Raw genomic sequence first — 17,958 nt, forward strand, 5'->3', positions numbered from 1 at the left:
ACGACAAACAGCCCATGGCCCCGGGGCCTCCTCCACTGCTGTCTCCTGGGAGAAGGGCCGCTCTCACAGCCAGCCATGTGCACATCACCCCATTGGTGCCCACAGATGGCACTGGCCCCTTCCTTCAAACCCGGGCCAAGCTCCCAACACAGACTGTCTTTGGAATGAGGGTAAAGCATTGAAAGAAAGAGCAGATTTAAATGAAGCATTGTCCCACCTGGGAGCTGTGACTCTGGCTTGGCCCTCTCGTGCCCCTTGTTTTGGGGCTCATGCCCTGCCCTGTCCTCTGAGGGGTTCCTGGTTTGGGTGGCTCTGAGGGTACATTCCTGCTTCCAGGCTGGGCACTGATCGTGTGTCGTCGGTGCCTTTGCTCCTGAGTCCACACAGCTGGTGGGTCCCCAGGGACACAGGTGCCTGTGCTCAGCAGGTCTGGAAGGCCATTCAGAAGGCTGTGGGGTCAGGATCCTTACCTCCGGGGGGCACCTTAGGCAGCACCCAGCCTTTTCTAGTGTCCGGCTCCATGCCCCACCCACCTCGTGCCTTGCTGGAGAAGTGAGACACATGGCCTCCCACACTGCCCATGTCCTCCCATCACCCATGGTAGCCTGGTAGCTGGGGACCCCGGACCACAGCTCTGGCCAGCACTCGGGTCTGCCTTGTCGGGTGGGCAGTGGTAGGGCCAGGACGGAGCCTCCATGCAGAGGACACGGCGGGCTCGCCCACACTTTCATAACCACACAGAGCTGTGAAAGGTTCTGTCCCAGGGCTCCTGCGCAAGGCCGGCTGCCCAGCCTGGCTAATTTGTGTCCTTTCCTGAACACACAGCTCACCGAGGATCGCCAGGCTTGGCAGTCTTTGAAAGAAGACTTTCTTTCCATTTTGGCAACTCTCTCTTTAAAGACACTGCATTCTTTTTATTGGATGGGAAATAATTTCACAAGTAACGCATTTACTTTAGTAATAGGCCCCCGCCCATCCTCCCACCCTGCACCTCCCACCAATCCAGTTTCTCTCTTATCGAGTTTTTTTTTTTCTTGGCCTCTGGTGTTAATTGTCAAGAGGTCAAAGTATAAACTCTCTAGAGGATCCCAGCGTTGTAAGGACTTGACTGGAGATCAGAAACAAATTGCAGTGAAGCAAAAACATCAGGGCCGCAGTGCCGAAAGCTGTGAGCCTCCCAAACGGCCGCCGTGTGTGCCGTGCTCGGCCGTCTGGCGCCTGCGTGGCTTGGCTTGGCAGCCTCTTACTCAAGCTCTGTTTTCCTTGGGGGGCGGGAGCGGGGGAGGGGGTGGAGGGTGAACCAGGGAAGGAGGGAGGGCAGGACTGAAGGAGTTCAGTTGCCCTTTGCCTTGTGATTTATATCTGGTGGAGGAGCCCTGTTCCGCTTCTTCTAGCTGGAATGCTGGGACATGCTGTTTCAATATGAGATGATCAGCTGGGCCCTCTGTGGAATGTCCCGGGAGACTGCAAACGGCCTCCCAGCAGGGTCATTTGTTCAGTAGGATTCTAAGTCGCATTCTCCAACATCTGCATTCTATTAATACCTTCAGAATATTTCCATCAGCTCTGGGAAATCAGGAGATGCCTTGAGAGATGTTCGGCATCAAATCTTGGAGACTTTTTAACAAATATTATTCTTGTGATGCTTCTGTGTTTTGTGGGAAGAACCACCCCCTCCCCCCGCAACTCCACCTTGTCCTTTTTCCTTTACTGTCCTGCAGGTGGATGTTCACGTCCACCCAGTGAGATCCAGGGCGAAATGTGTTGGGCGGACCTGTGGTTGACAGGGATCCACAGCAGAAGGTGAATTTATAAACACATGGGGCAGAGATGGCTGCAGATAGACACTGTGGGGCACTTGCCTAAGACCATTGGGGGAAAGGCTGTGCTGGAGGGGCCCTGGACCAGGGCCAGCTTCCCAGTCCACGTGGGGCCCTGTCGTGTCCTTCGAGGGCACCATGGCCTGGCCTTTGGGGACAGGAAGGAAGAAAGATGGGGAGGGAGGAGGGGAGAGAAGGAAAGCTCTGAAGAGAGGGGTGCAGTGAGGTGATGGAAGTGAGGAGGATTTCATTAAAGAAAAATAAAATAGGTGTAATACCTAAAGCAAATAGAAATGAGGCTTCCATCAGTAGAACGGCCGTGGTGAGAATGTGAACCTGAGATGCAGCTGTAGCCTCAGAGGGGGGTGGCCCAGCACACTTGACCCTGTGAGGAACTGGCCACATGGAGATATTAGCGGGATGTTGTGAAGGTGGAGGGTTTCTTGGGAAAGACAAGGAAGAGGAGAGGGAAACTGCAATCCCAAGGACATGCATTTAATGCAAGGGACACTCAGCCACGTTTCACTATGTGCAGACATCAGGCCAGATGCCCTGTAAGGTGGATCCCGATGCAAGGTAAAGGACCATCAGAAGGAAGATGCCAGGGACGTGGGTCTGCCCTGAGAGCTCCACTGTCCCCTCACAGGGGAGGTCCCAGCATGCCCAGCCCCGCCTAGGGGAAGCAGAATGCACATTCACCGACAGTACCAGGCCCACCTCTTCCTGGCCGTGGCAGCCCCTTAAACCTGTGTCAGGGCAGATGCTGAAAGAGTGAGGCCAGAAATGTTCATTTGGTCATTAGCTTAAAAGACTACAAAATAAGTCTCCACATGTACTTCGTCACTTAAAATTCTAGTGTGTAGGGTGAGATGGGCAAATTATAAGTCTTGATAAAAATTATGGAGCAATTTTCTTGGAAATTCAAAGAAAAGCCAGAGTCTCCTAAGGCCTTGGATGGTGATGAATTGCTTCCTGGTCATGATCTCCTCTGCCTGCTGGAGGCCAAGGGCTGGATGGTGTTGGGGGAGAGGCTCGCTGGACAGAGGGAGCCAGCACGTGCCACCTAATTCGTCTGGGGCCAAGTAATCTGCTCCCTCTGCCTCAGGGAGGGGTCTATGGGGCACACTCCGCTTGCTCCTGGGCCCCTGCAGGGTCGCCCTCCCCAGCCTGGAGGCCCCACATTCTGAATCACAGCCTTGCATCTCTATGCTCTGTGAGCAGAGGCTTCAGAAGGGTAGTCTTGCATGTCTTGGCTTTATATCTCCTTTCCCTTTGTCAAAATTATGCAAAATCTCCAGGAAAACAAATAATCAGTTACAACAAATAACTGGAGTCAGATCTCTGGCTCAGGAAATTCCTGGGCTCACGTGTTTGCTCGGAAGAGGTTCCCACAGCCCGGCCGTTATTTTTTATCTATCCCCGCAGGATGTCCTCCTCCTCTCGCCTCCAGGGTCCCCTGCTTCCTGTCCGCATTCCCACAGCTGCCGAGGCCGCAGCTCCAGTGCGCGAGGAGGGTCCTCAGTGTCTGCCCGGGCTGGTAGCTCTGCACAGAAACGTGGCAGATGTGCAGCATCAGGAATCAAAACAGTGTTCCCACCACGCAGCACATTCTTCCTCCCCAGTCCTGTTCATTTCCTCTCCATGGGATGTGGAGCAATTTCCCTCATCTGTTGCTCACTCAGTGGATTTGGGATTTTGTGAATTTTACATTGATACTTAGATTCCTCTCGAATCTGTTCCAAGAGGGGGAAAAAAAACCCAGAAACTATGATTCGGTCACAGACTCTTTTTCTGCTTAAGGGGTTTCTGGTTTTGTGTGAGACGCAGGTGAAACTGGGGAGCAGAGGAAAGAGATGGGTGACCACATGGGGTCCTGAGTCTTGGCATCCCAAGAATGCCCTTGATGAACTGGGGTCCTCTGTTTCTGGAGAAAACATGAAAAGTCTGCAAGATAAAAGAAGAAAAAAGAAGAAAGCAAAAGGCAGTTTCTGTTCATTGTGTGCTAGACGAATTCCATGTAGCACTACTGCAATACTGCTTTGGCACAGAGGGTGCTCTGGTGGGAGGTGGAAAGAGGGCATGCACTCAATATGTGACCGCCGTCCAGAGACTGGAAAACAGCCCACTACAGCAGCTTCCTCCTGCACTCCCAGGCTCTGCAAGCCCCCCTTGACTCCAACTCTGTTTTCCTCTTCCATTAGCAACCGGGAAGGCAAACTCACGTTCGCGGCTCCTTATGGGGAGCTGCCCCTTTTTGATGTCATCTCATTTGATGCTCACAACACCAGTGTAAGCAGCACTATGCCCATTTTATGGATGAGGAAACTGGGCTCAGAAAGAATTCATGGTTTTTTTTTTGTTTTTTTTTTTTTTTTTTTTTTTTTTTTCCCTTTGGCTTCTTGCTGCTTGAGAGAAATGGGTTGTTTTTCAGGGACTCTCATTCTTGCTGCCTGATTTCCCCCTTGGTCCCAACAGTACAGTGGGTTTCACAGATGCTGTCCCAGGAGAGCAGGGCTCCCCCAGTGTCTGCACACATTAGGTGCCAGTCATGTGTTGAAGGGAGTCAAAGCCCCCATCTGTGTTGTTCATGCAAAGGTGGAATGGGCAAGAAGTGCCTAGCAGCTTTGCTCTGTGACCTTTCAGTTTTGTGTGTGTTCAAATATTCCCACCAGTTCATGGGTCCAGTTCGCCTTACACTGGGGGTGGAAAAGGTTATTGACTCTTTTTGCACTCCTAAGGCAAGTCTATGAAATGCTTTTCTTTCCCTGCCCTGCTTAGAAAGCCTGGAGTTCTGCATCTCACCCCCATGGGCGCCGCTGGGCAAGGCTGGCCTCCTGGGAGCCGGTTTCAGTGTTGCAACGGTCCTGCAGGAACCTATTAATAGCCTTTATTTCCAGTATGTGCCCTGTAAAGCCAAGCCTCATTTTTAGCAGCTCTGTTACTCACAATTCTAGGAAAAATTTCCTTTGAATGTCTTCCTGCCAGAAGACTGGCGATTCAACTCCCTCCACCTCTTAGGGAAGAGGAGAGAAGAGGAGCCCAAAGACAGACAGTGGAGACCCATCCTTTACAGGAGCTGCTCACACCCTAGCTCTTCCTGAAGAGGCACCACCTTTGTTCAGAGAGCTGCCTGGATGGGCTTCCTGGAGGAGGAGGGCGGGATGATGCTTGGCCGCCCGACACTGAAGTCATGCTTGACTCATCTCTTCCTTCCACGCTGCTCGCCCAGTGCGTCACACATTCGATCAGCTTCCCCTTCAAAGTACGTGCAGAAGCCAGCCCTTCTCACCGCATCCAGCTCTGCCTGGCTCCCCAGGCTGCCATCATCTCTCACTGGCCTCCCTGCAAGCCCCCTGCCTGGTCTCCCCTTCCCTGAACTCACACCTTATATCCCTGAAAACCGACAGAGGGCTCTCACAGCATGTCATGCTCAGCTCAACTGCTGCTAGCCACTCTCTGTCTTATGCTGAGCAAGAGACAGTCTCCAGTAGCCTGTGTGCCTGACGGTCCGAGTCCTTCCTGCCTCTTTGCCCTATTCCTTGCTCCTTCCCTTCCTATACCACTCACCCTAGCCCTGTCCTGTGCTGCCGCTGTCCCTGCCTCCATGTTTCGCACATGCTATCTCCCCCATCTGGAACGATCTTCCTCCAGGAAACATCTTGGCTCTGCACTGATGTCCCCTTATCCAGGAAGTCTTCCAGGACTGCAACTCTCAGCCTTGGCAACACCTATGCCCCTGCTGGTTCACTTCTGTCCTTTGCCTCATCGCAACCTGGTAGACAAGCCACCTGTCTGCTGCCTGGCTCCCACCACTGTGAGGAAGCCCCAGCAGTACCCTCCCGGGATATGTGCTTGCTGTGTTTGCTCAAGGAACGAGGGCTGAGCTAAGTCGACATGACATAGCCAAACTGCTTTGCACTGGGGATGAACAACACTTTGCCAATGGTGGGGAGAGGTGAGAAGGCAGAGGAGTGGGGCTGGCATATTCAGAGGAGCTATGGCCTGGGTGCAGCTGTGTCTGCTGGCTTGGAAATAGGTCTGTCTTGGGCAGAGCTTTATGGTATGATACGACTTCCTCCTCTCCTCACCTGGATATGTCTTTGGGTTTTTTTTTTTTTTTTTTTTGATGGTCAATAATTAAGAGGACTGAGTCACACTGTGCACTGATCACTAAATAGTTCACACTCATGGGAGCCAGAGGCAGGAGAATATGAGCCGCTCACCTCGGGTGAGTCTCTGAAATCTTACTGAGAGTGTTGGCCATGCACAAAACATGGAGACTGGATGCTAATCAGTCTTGCATGCGCTTAAGGTAGGTGACCTCTGCTTACCCCTAGATATACTCATGAACGCCTTAGGTACCTTTTACTAGAAGAGCCACAGCTGATGCTCAGAACAGAAGGAAGAGAACAGAGGGAAGCGTGGAGTCAGGAACTCAGTGTTCCTGTTGGAGAAACCTCAGGGAGGGAGGCAGCCGCATTATACGTCAGCATCAACTGCCAAATTGTGGAACAGAACATTGAAGGAAACTTCAGAGCATCTTGCCAGCTCATGCTCCGGCCTGGGCTGGTGGAGGAGGCTGAAACCATAGCTGCCTGTCTGTCTTTGTCCCTGCTCTGGTGCTGGCAGGGTGGGAGAGCCTCCACACTCTTCCCCAAATGGAATGCATGGGAGGCTGAGGCACGAAGGATTACTCTTCACGACAAAGCAAGGCAGTGCTTCTGGAGAAAGGTTCTCTCTGCCAAGACATCACATTCTCTTTTCAAGCAGCTAAAAATCATAAACATTACAACTGCTAAAAAATACGTAGAACTTCGTACTTCTACTCAGTGTGCCTGGTTTTCTTTCTAGAGTATTAAAGAACAAGCTTGTTCCCTCTTTTACTAATACTTTTGTTGAAAATCTGTTGGGGCAGCTCAAACTCTCTGGCCAGCAGAGCAGATTACTATTAGATTGTAAGAATAAATAATATAAAATCTATGGTGAGAACCGATGACTCCCTGTGTGCCCAGACGATACTCTGCTGTTTCCTCCTAGGCTGGTGGGTTTCTGAGGTTGGCTCCACTGCAGCTGGAGAGGTTCTGAGGTTAAATCACTGTGGGTTGCCCAATGTTAGAAAGGCACCAGTGTGGGAAGAAAGGGCTGAGGACCGTCCAAGTACTAGCATAGCCCCAGACATAGAAATACTACTCACATACTGAAGGAGGAAACCTTCCCAGCCACAGCAGCGTGTGGGGTGTGGGGACAGCATGGCACCAGAAGTCTCGGAGGCTGGCACTCTTGTCTCTACTTCTGTCTTGCCTGAATGGTGATGTGAATCCAGATGGTGATGTGAAGCCATCCAGCTTCTCTGTGAATAACTTAATGTTAATGGTCCTGTCTTCCCTGACAGTGCTGGCCACTGTTGCACTCTGCATTGCCCCAGGGTTGTGAGAGCACAAAAGACCTTATACCCAGTTGGGACTCCCCCCTGCCTTCACCTCCCTTTAACTCCTGTGGTGTTCCTTGGGCCCCTCTGTCTAAGTAAGATTGATAAATGTCAGCAGCTCAGCTTGCTTCTACTTGGATCAGTATAGAGAAATCAAGGTGAGAAGCAGGTGCCCCTGGGGCAGACAGAGGAGCCTGGGTGGTTGCTGAGAGCTCCAAGGCCAGATCTGGGGCGCCCTTGGATGCCCTCCGGGGACTCCTGGCAGGATTATTAGTCTAGGAGGCAATAATGAGTTTTGAATGATGAGGAACAATAGAAAGGAGGCCTTTCAGTGTCCCCCTTTCAACTCCTCCCTTTCTTTTTCATCCTCCTTTCCAGAAACAAATAAAAACTAGAAATAGCTGAAAGCCCACACTTAAATTCCTCCAGGGCCAGCTTCTCAGGCTGAGCATTGCCTCCTTTTGGAGGAGTTGGGATGGTTGTGCGTGGCATTTGTGAGGGTTCCTGTGATTTCTGTGTTTTCTCCCCGTGAGGGGTCCAGGGCCCAGGGTGGCAGTGAACAGCTGCAGGGGATGGTGCTGGGGCATGCAGGAGCTCACAGTGGTGGCTGAGCCCCTTTTCAGGGGGTCTCTGACAGATGCCTGCCGAAACACTGAGGCTACTCCTACCTCCGACAGCTCTCAGCTAACAAGTGGTTGGAATGAAAATTGTACAACCTCTATGGAAAACAGTAGACAGATTTCTCAAAGAACTAAAAATAGAACTACCATTTGATCCAGCAGCCCCACTACTGAATATCTACCAAAGGAAAATAAATCATTATGTCAGAAAGACACCTGCACTTGTGTGTTTATCATAACACTCTTCACACCACAAATGTACGGAGTCAACTTAAGTGTGTCCATCAACAGGTGATTGGACAAAGAGAGCGTGGTACATACACACAATAGAATACTATTCAGCCATAAAAAGAAGGAAATCATGTTTTTTGCAGCAACATAGATAGAACTGGAGGCCATTAGCTTAAGTGAAACAAGTCAGTCAAATACCAAGTGTTCTCACTCATAAGTGGGTGCTCACTAGTGTGTACACATGCACGTACACATTAGACACTGCAGATGGGGAAGGATGGGAGGTTGGAGTGAGGGATGAGAAATTACTTAGTAAGTACAACCTTCACTGTTAGGGTGATGGGTCCCCTAAAAGCCTGGACTTCACCACTGTGCAGTATATCCATGTAACAAATCTGCGCTAGTATCCCTTAAATTTATGTCAAAAAAAGATGATTTAACAGGAGACCTATGATGAAGTAAGACATGGATCGTGGCTAAGCATAAGTGCCTTTTGCCTCCCCTTGCTCTCTGTTTTCCCATTTCAGAACCCAGTGAGAGGAGTCCCCTCTTCTGCACAGTGTTGTCTTTGCTGAAGGGACCCAAAACTGTTGCTGGAATCAGATGAGGGACCAAGGACTGCTGTTAACAGGGCCCTAATGAATGTCTGAGTGCTGGTTGAGAGAGGAGTTGCCTGGGATTTGGTCATATAGCCAACCTGACTTTCTTGTGAGAGCCACTTTGTTGTTAAGTTACCTGGGCCCTCTGTGCTGGTCTCCTCTCCTTCCCACCTTCACAGCAGTTGGATACTTGGGTTCGGGAGCCAGAGGGGACACAGCTTTGGAGCCTGACATGGTTCTTGCTCTGCTTTGCATTGCTTAATCCACCTCCTCAGGCTTCAGTTTCCTCGTCCATCTCCTGGGCCTCATACCAGCACCCGCCTCGCTGAGGAGCTCTGAGTGCTGAGTGAGACAGTTCCTATAACCTATTTCACACAGTCTAGGCTCACAGTAGAGATTCAATAAACATTGGTTCTAGCCTATCTTGGGGACTGGAACCTAAATCAACTTCCAAAAATCTGAAGACTGACAAGCAGATTTTGAGGTACAAAGAAAAATCATAGTTAGAATTTTTCAGTTTTTCCTCATTGTAGAAAAAAGGGAGGAATTGCCAAATAAAATGCCAATTATTCAGAATCCTGAGTGGACTTTTCCAGGAAAGTGATTTTTTTGGATGGTGGAGATTTTAACCCTTTTAATAGAGGCATTTAAATTTGAACACTTTTTTGGTGACAATCTTTTTGAAATATACCTTCCAATTTCCTGCTGTCTTATGCAAAGTTTCCAGCACATAATTCATTTATTTTCTCCTGTCCCAGGTTGTCATTGTCTACATCAATTTTACTGTGCTGTGTTTTAGCTGGAGATGGTGCAGGAAAGAAGGCTCTCTGCTAGCACGACGGGTCTCTGTGCTCTTCTGTGTGGTGAATGTCTGCCTCACTGCTCTGAGCTCCTGGGGGTGTGGGGTGCATGTGCCTGGGCCTGAGAGTTCCTTGTTCTCCTGGCTGACTCTAACACCTCAGCACCACACACAACAGAGGGTGCCTTGTGTGTGTGTCTACAAGAGATAGAGCACCTGTTTAGACCATCGGGGGCCTTCTCCTGGGCTTGGGAAGGTTGCAGACACTTGAGAGGTGTTAGAACACAGGCCTCAGGCCACTGAGGTTTTACTTTCTCCTCTTGCTTCACTGTTGACCTTGTATTTCCCAGGTTTTTTTTTTTTTTTTTTTTTTTTCTTTTGAGACAAGGTCTTGCACTGTTACCTGGGCTGGAGTGCAATGGCATGATCTTGGCTCACTGCAACCTCCACCTCCTGGATTCAAGCGATTCTCCTGCCTCAGCCTCCCAAGCAGCTGGGACTACAGGTGCCCGCCACAAGCCCGGCCAATGTTTTGTATTTTTAGTAGAGATGGGGTTTCACCCTGCTGGTCTCGAACTCCTGACCTTGTGATCCACCTACCTCGGTCTCCCAAAGTGCTGGGACTACAGGCGTGAGCACCTGGCCATTTCCCAGTTTTATTTTACTTTTAATCCTTCTTCACAAACACTTGCGGAGGGGGGGTGCCTAAATCTTCACTCCTGATGGGTCTCAAGGTCTTTGTTAGATGGGTGAACTGTCTGCAGGTCTGCTTTTGGCTGAGGAGGAACTGGAAGTGGAGAAATAAAATTGGGACTGAAAGTGTTTCTACATCCAAAGTTTCCATGGCCAATGACAGTAGTTCTACAGGTAGGAAATGCAGTGGCGTTTGCCTGCCCTCCCTGTTGACAGATGCAGCCAGCCCTCAGAAGCTCAGATGCTTATTGGAAATGCATGCTTTGAAGGAGAGTCAGGATAGACCTGGGTCAGGTGATTCCTCATCCAGCAGCTTCTGTTCCCCCGCAGTTCCCGGGATAGAGCCCATGTTCAACTGCAAGGAATGTGCAGAAAAATTTATAAGAATAGCACCAACACTTTGTACTTAAAATGAGATCACATATGTAATTATTGCAGTTTTTGCATGTGTTTGATTTTCTATCTTTAGGATTGCCCAAATAGCAACTTTTAATTAAATGTCAAATTCCAAATAGTCCAAGCATGAGTAAAACCCTCATGTGAAAACAAGAAGCTTTGCCAGGACAACACACACACAGACACACAGACAGCCCTCCTTCCAAGGTTCCTCTTGTCTTGCGGTTAGAGCCCTGTGTATGCCACACCTGGGTTCTTGGACCCCAGCAGCACTCCGTAACTGAGAGTGTTTTGCAGGCCACGTGCATGCATGATCACAAAAGCCTACCCTGTCTGCATTTTGCTTTTCAAAACACAGCACGGCACACAAGCTTGTTTTGCAAAGGTTGATTGGGGAAATTCCAAATTTACCACTAGTGGCATCTAAATGAGGGTCCTGCCTGGCTTGGAGGAAGCAGGTCAGATGTGAAGGGCCTGGCACCTCCCTCTGAAGAGCTCAGGCTTTCTTCGTGAAGCTTCTACCCAGCCTGAACGTGACACGTGACATGACACATTGCTGTGGCCTGGAGAAGGATGCAGTGGTCTTGTTTCATTCTCTGTGAATGGGTTGGGAGTAGCCCCAGCCATGGCTGGCACACAGTGACACTTGGTAAATGGCGCTGCTTTCTGTTTGCTGCGATCTCTGTGAGGCCCGCGTTCCTTCACCACTCAGGCTGCCCTCCAGGCCTGATGAAGTGAGGCCCTGAGATGGGCAGGCAGCTGTGGACATGGAAAGAGCTGGGACATTTCAGACACCCTTTGAAGGAGCTGGTGACTTGGGTTGGGTAGAAAGGATAAATTGCAGATAAGTTGCGAAGGTGGGATATGATGCTATGATGCTGCCAAGATATCTAGGAGGGCTCCCTGCTGGCACTGGAGGGGAGACGCAGTGCCTGGAGCACGAGGGTGCTGACCCACTGCGTGCTCCCTGTGGGAACAGGATATGGCTGGCAGGAGCCTCAGCAGGCAGGACAGATGTGGGACACACCTGCCCCAACCAGCATGGGATTGCAGCCACCCTGGCCTGAGTTTCCGGGGCTGGGCCAGTTGACCACAGGCCTGGTGCTTAATTTCCTGTGCTCCCAAACTCGGCTGCAATCCTGGGAGCTGTGAAAGCCCTGGGGAAGGTTTCTGCACCTCCTGCCTGCCTTCACCTTCTCCTTCCTGGGCCCAGGTCAGCCTCCTCACTGTTCCCCTGCCCTCAAGGTCTACTCAGCATGTTCTAGGAGACGAATGGAGTCGCATTTGAACCACAACAAGGTCCTGCTCCCTCAGCCTCCTTGGACCAGGATTTCCATCAGTCTCTGGTCCTCTCTGGTCAAGCATGGACGGCCCCAACCTCCGCAGAGGCCAGCCTGCTCTGTGGCTAAATGGCTCTGTCATATTTGCAGAATGATTTTCTGTGTGTTTTACTTAGTGGCTTCCCCCCTGCATGTTAGAGTATTTACAGAGAAACAGAAGCCTTATGGGTCCTTTCTATCTCAATATGCAAGCAGCTGAGAAAGAAGGATTGCAGCCGAAAGGCAGCAGATTAAAACTTCTAGACACAGAGTGGAATGAATGACCAGATTCTTTTTATGATTTCCCAAGCTCAGTAATGAATGAAAGATAAACAAATAGTGGTACAAATAGTGAAAACCAAGTTAGATTTGAGGTTTCTCCCCCCTCCAAGTTCATAATAAGTAATCCAAACAGTTATCATTCGGGGGAGTGAGGAAGTGATACTATAAAAATAAATGCGTTTCTCCGACCAGCATCCTTTGTCCTTGTGTGTTCTTGCAGTGTGAGAAGGGCTTGCTGCCCCTGGCTCCTACTGCAGAGTTTGGCAGGCACTGAGAAACGACTCCCCAAGAAGCAAGGAAAGCATTAGTTAAATGGGAAAAGAGATCATTTCAGGCCTGGGGTCCCCTGTGAGGAAGGGAAACGGGAAAGTGTAAGACACTCTGTGTTCTTAGAAGCTGGAAACCTGTATCCAAAACCACCCCCAGGGTTTTGATTTTATAAGCTCTTTTGAAGAATGAATTTGTTTTTATGTTTTACTCATTTATTTTTGAGGAGAATGACTTTTTAAAATGAAGAGTCGGGATGACAGTGGTTCCAAATCAAGTTCCAAATCCTGGCAGGTCCTTAGTATGACCTGCAAGAAAGAATCCACATGAGGTGGGCAGTTTTGAAAAGGGACACAGCCTTGGGGCTGGGTTTTGCTTTCACCTCCTTCTACCTCCTGCTACTTGGCTCAGTGTCCAGGCCAGGAAATGGCCCGGATGGCTCCTCAGGCTCCGTGTTCCAGACAGCAGCCCCGGGAATTCCAGCTCAGCTCCTCCACCCAGACCTGCGCGGAGGCACAGTGGTGTTAATCCAAGACAGGCTGCCTGTCTAGGGACTAGGGAAACAGAATGGAATTCCTTCCCATTGGTTTCTCCAAAGTAGTCCCTGGGAAAATGAAACACTTACCATTCTCACTTTGAGAAATAATTATCTCTCTTTCTTCACAATAATATACAACCCTCCACATTGCATTGCTAGTATTGTGGCTAAATAGTCTGTATCCAAAACCCTTAAAACATATCCCTCTTTCATGTGGTGCTTTTCCCCAGCTGCAGGGTAACGTGCTATGCTTTAATTTTTTCCAGTTGATTAATTAATCTAGTATGAACAAGGATAGAAAACAGAATTTTCCAATGGCATTAAAAAAACACTATTTACATTAGCTGAGCCTTTTCTTTATATACACAACCTCTGTCCTTATGCGCCGTCCACATTCTGCACATACAGAAACAGTGATTCAGCTGCACTGTGGAGTTACTGAGGGGCAGAGGCGGGATCTGAACCCAGCTCTGCTCTGACAGTGGCTTGTTGTTCTCTGGTGCACCCCGTTGCCCTCCTAAGGGCAGCAGTAGCTTTAGGCACAGTCATAGGGAAATGCTTTCATGCTTATCACGTGTTCTTGAGCTGTGGTATTCATAGCTTTCAATGGATCATTTAGTCACACCAAGCACAATTCCTGTTGGATGCTTTTATTTTTCCTATTTGTTTTGAGGGTTGCTCTTAAAGCTCTTAAGAATAACACATGGAACCTTGACTAAATGGAATGTCCTCTGATCATGCAAATCACTGAGAGGTTCTATTTGCAACATAATTGACTGAAATTAGCACAGAATCATGAAGTTTGGCCTTTTGAAATAGGTGGAGGGCTATAGATTCATTTGAAGATCAGATGTGCCATTATGGACTCATACGAATCCTAACTTGGACCACTGAGTTGATGCCAGATGCTGTGTTGAATGTATGTATGTGTGTGTACATGTGTGTATGTGTGAGTGTCTGTGTGTATCTGTGTGTGTCTGTGTGTGTGTGTATCTCTGTGTGTATGTGTATTTGTATCTGTGTGTATGTGTATATTCTTACATGTACATATGTATATATGTCGTGTGTGTATATATGTGTGTTAGTGTGTATGTGTGTGGTGTGTTTATATATGTATTTATGTGTATGTGTGTGTTTTATGTGTATATATGTGTGCATGTGTGTGTATGTGTGTGTCGTGTGTGTGTGTGTCCATGCATATGTACCTTTGTGTTGACTTGAGAGGCAAGAACTGTGTTCATCTAATATCCTCCTCTTAACAGAACTTCAATCTCATTGTGAGTGACAATGAGCTCAGTGGAAAAGACTCCATTTCTCAGCTGGCCTTGCTGACAGGTGGCCATGTGGCCATGTTATGTGGCGGTGGTCAGTTGGAGGGGGATGGGGAAGCTCCTTCAAAGGGGAGTGGAGGCTGGTGGCATGTGCTTTTTCCCTTCCTCCCTGCCTTGCCTCCCGGAATGGGGGAGTGAAGGGGTTCAGCACTGACGGCAGGGTGGGGCCGGCTTGTTCATGAGGATGAGAATGGCTATCAGGGTGACCGCACAGGAGACAGAGGAGCCTGGGACGCTCTGACTTTGAGGGCGGGAGCTGCTGCCTGCAGACTGGCTGTCATGTGCGAAGACTCCCTATTTGTTTAAGTGGTCTTAGCATAGCCCAAAGCAATCCCCAACGGAATTGCTTGCATCTCTTCCACACTATACAACTTTTACGTGACCCCTTGAGAACTCCTCCCTTGATCCCATCACATTCCTGTTTAACTCTAAGGGGGCAGTGTGGGGAGACTTCCCGGAGCAGGCCACGCTGTGGAAGTGGCTCTGATCCAATCCAGTCTCAAGAGCCCATCAAGGATGCCCCAGTTTTTCATCAGGAATTTGCCTAGGGCAGCCAAAAGATCAGAGAACATGGACTCAATCATTTACAAGTTTGTAAAATGTGCCTAATGGCTCTTGGGAGGAAGAGGTGAAAGGCTGGAGTGGAGGAGAATGATGATCATGTTTGTGCAGTGAATGCCCAGCATCTGTGCACTTTCGGTCCACTGAACATTTCTGAAATATGACTTTGTGAGGCACGGCCGAGCTGTCAGATGCACCTTGACTTACAATGGGGTTATGTCCCAACAAACCCATGGTCAGTTGGAAGTATCACTGACAGTGCATTTAACGTGCCCACCACACTGAACATCACAGGTTAGCCCAGGCTGTCTTAAGCACACTCAGAACACTTGCATTAGCCCACGGCTTTGCAACATCAGCTAACACAAAGCCTGTTTTAGAAAAAAGTATTGCCTATCTCATGTAATTTATTGAAATTGTACTGAAGATGAAACACAGAATTTTTCATAGATACTCAAAGCACGATTTGAGTGCTTTGAGTGCTACATGCGTGTTGCATTCACACCATCATAAAGTCAAAAAATCGTGTTAGGCCACGAGTTGGGATGGGCTGTACCTACTATCAGCCAGCATTATGCAAAGTCATAGAAGCCCACGAGTGTCTCAGGGCCATGAAATTCAACTGGTTTCTCTTTCCTTTTGGACTTTCTGAATAGTGAAAGGACACATTTAATGGCATTTTATAGATTATTTGTAACTCCCACACTGTACCTACACTCTAGAGGAGCAGGCGGGAATGCACAGAAATGAAAATGCCTCCCTCAAGCTCCTGGGGGTGGGTAGTCCTTGCTTCTCCGCCATACACATGGGCCAACCCTGGGCAACACCACTGCAACACAAGCCTTCCCCAGGGAAAAAAACAAAAGTCAGCTAGAAAAAATCATGACAATGAAAATAACACGCCATACACCCATTCCTTTTGCTTTCTAATCTGTGGAATATTTTTAGTATCTTTTTTTTTCCACATTGACTCAAACCTAAGATGATATTAACCTAAAATGATGACTTAAAATCCAGCAGGTCTTGAGATCTTTCTACACCATCTTTCTGCCATTCATGCATGTGTTTATTTAACAAACACTTACTGAGCACAGAATATATGTGCTGTACCTCACAAATTTTTTGTGGATTAGGATACAGAGTTGGGCAAAATTGTGTAGTAGAAGGCAGCTGGTGGGAGAGACAGTAATCAAATTAGCTGAACGTTAAACATCTAACTGCAAACTTGGTAGATGCTTTGGAGGAATAGTGTGCTAGAAGCACCTGAGAGTGGTATTGGTGAAGGTACTAAATGGAGTCAGATTTGGGGTAGGGGGAGGACAGGGCCAAGAGGAGCTTCTACCCCAGGAGGTGTCCTTTGAGCTGAAGTCTGAAGGCCGAGTTAGGTGTGAACTCATTGGTGTGCAGAAGTCCAGGAACAAGAGTCCTTTCAGACTGGGAGGGTGGATGCATGGCTATCTCGGCTGGGTATAAAGGCCAGTTGAGGGTCTCAGGCTGGTGAGGGAGGGCAGCAGGCTGAGTCATAAGAAACACAGGACCCAGGAGGGAGTGAGTCTGACCAGGACTGCACTTGACGACCCTGAAGGCTGCAGGGTAGACAAGGAAAAGGCAGGTCAGAGTGAGGATGGCAGGGGAAGACCAGGAGGCCCTTTGGGGTATGGGGCAGGAAACCTGGGCCTGGTGGGCTTTCCTCAGATGCCCACCCATTTACAAGGCTTGGTGACAGACTGGACATAGAGGTGAGGGTAGAGGTCATGGGAGGCCTCAGCTCGGGCTCCTAATGTTGGGATTCTGCAGAAAGGTGTCAGGGGATCCTTTGGGCAGGGAGGGGCTATGGTGAGTCTGAGGCCCTGTGGGACAGACAGCAAAGCATCCAGTGCATGCAGGTGTCTGCAGGTCTGGAGCCCAGTGTTCAAATGTGACCAGTGGTCACACATTTGGGAGTTCTCAATATGTGGATAGCAAATAAGGCCATGAGTGGGTAAGATTGCTTAGAGGGAGAATAAATGTATTTTTGATACTACATTTGCAATGCTGACGGTGTGTCTCTTTATGCCGGGGGCCTGGATGGCCAGTCTTTGCTACTAGGCTCCTCCTGCCACCAGTCCATAAGTTACTTTGTCACTGATATGCTTCTTTTTTAAAAAAAATATTAATTTTTTTTCAAGAGACAGGATCTTGCTCTGTTGCCCAGGCTGGAGTGCAGTGGTGTGAAAATAGTTCACTGCAGTCTCAACCTCCTGGGCTCAAGCAGTCCTCCTGCCTCAGCCTCCTGAGTAGCTGGGACCATAGGCTGATGCCACCATGCCCTGCTAATTCTTTGTTTATGTAAAGATGGCTCATGTTATATTGCCCACGCTGACTGCTAAGCTTCTGATGGAAAAGTGAGAAGCTATCTTTTCTGGCCATTCTCACTGTCTAATGAAGTATGAGCAGGGGCCAGGCTGGCACACAGCCTCCTGCTGTACCTCCTGCTCCCAGGAGGGTGTCTGTGCACCCACAGCAAAGAAACCCACCCTCCAGAGGCTGATCTGTGACCATTAAATTTACCCTAAAACAGGGGCACGTTAACAGAAAAAGGCTGGCAGCAAATGCCCAACTGGACAAAAAACAAGCAAAGAAGGAGAGAGAGGGGAGGGAGTTGGCTGGTTGGCAAGGGTGGCAGACACCCTGGTGAGTGCGTTCTTTCTCGTATTCAGGGCAGGCCCTAGTGGGAGCAGGGTCTTCAAGAGCATCCCGGGATGCAGCTGAATCCCCACCCCAACCCAGGCTGCTGGGACACTCAGAGAGGGGCCTTCTTTCCTTATACCATTTGCTGGGAGATGGACGTCTTTTGTTAAGATGCAGGGGCCTGGGTTTTGTGTAAAGGCCTCTGTGTGAGACTGAGTTTTGGTTTTCATGCAAATGTTGGTACCCGCTCTGCCTCTTTGCTTCATCACAGGGTGTGATAAGTTACACAGAGGAGGGCCCTGAGTATGGATCACAGACACAGCCACTAACATGAGCCAACCTCAGGTCAAGATGGGAAAATAAATATCCAGGCCCATGGACTAGATCCAAGGCTGCAGCGATTG

The sequence above is a fragment of the Chlorocebus sabaeus genome, chromosome 8, assembly GCF_047675955.1.
Source record: "Chlorocebus sabaeus isolate Y175 chromosome 8, mChlSab1.0.hap1, whole genome shotgun sequence".
Lineage (NCBI taxonomy): Eukaryota > Metazoa > Chordata > Mammalia > Primates > Cercopithecidae > Chlorocebus > Chlorocebus sabaeus.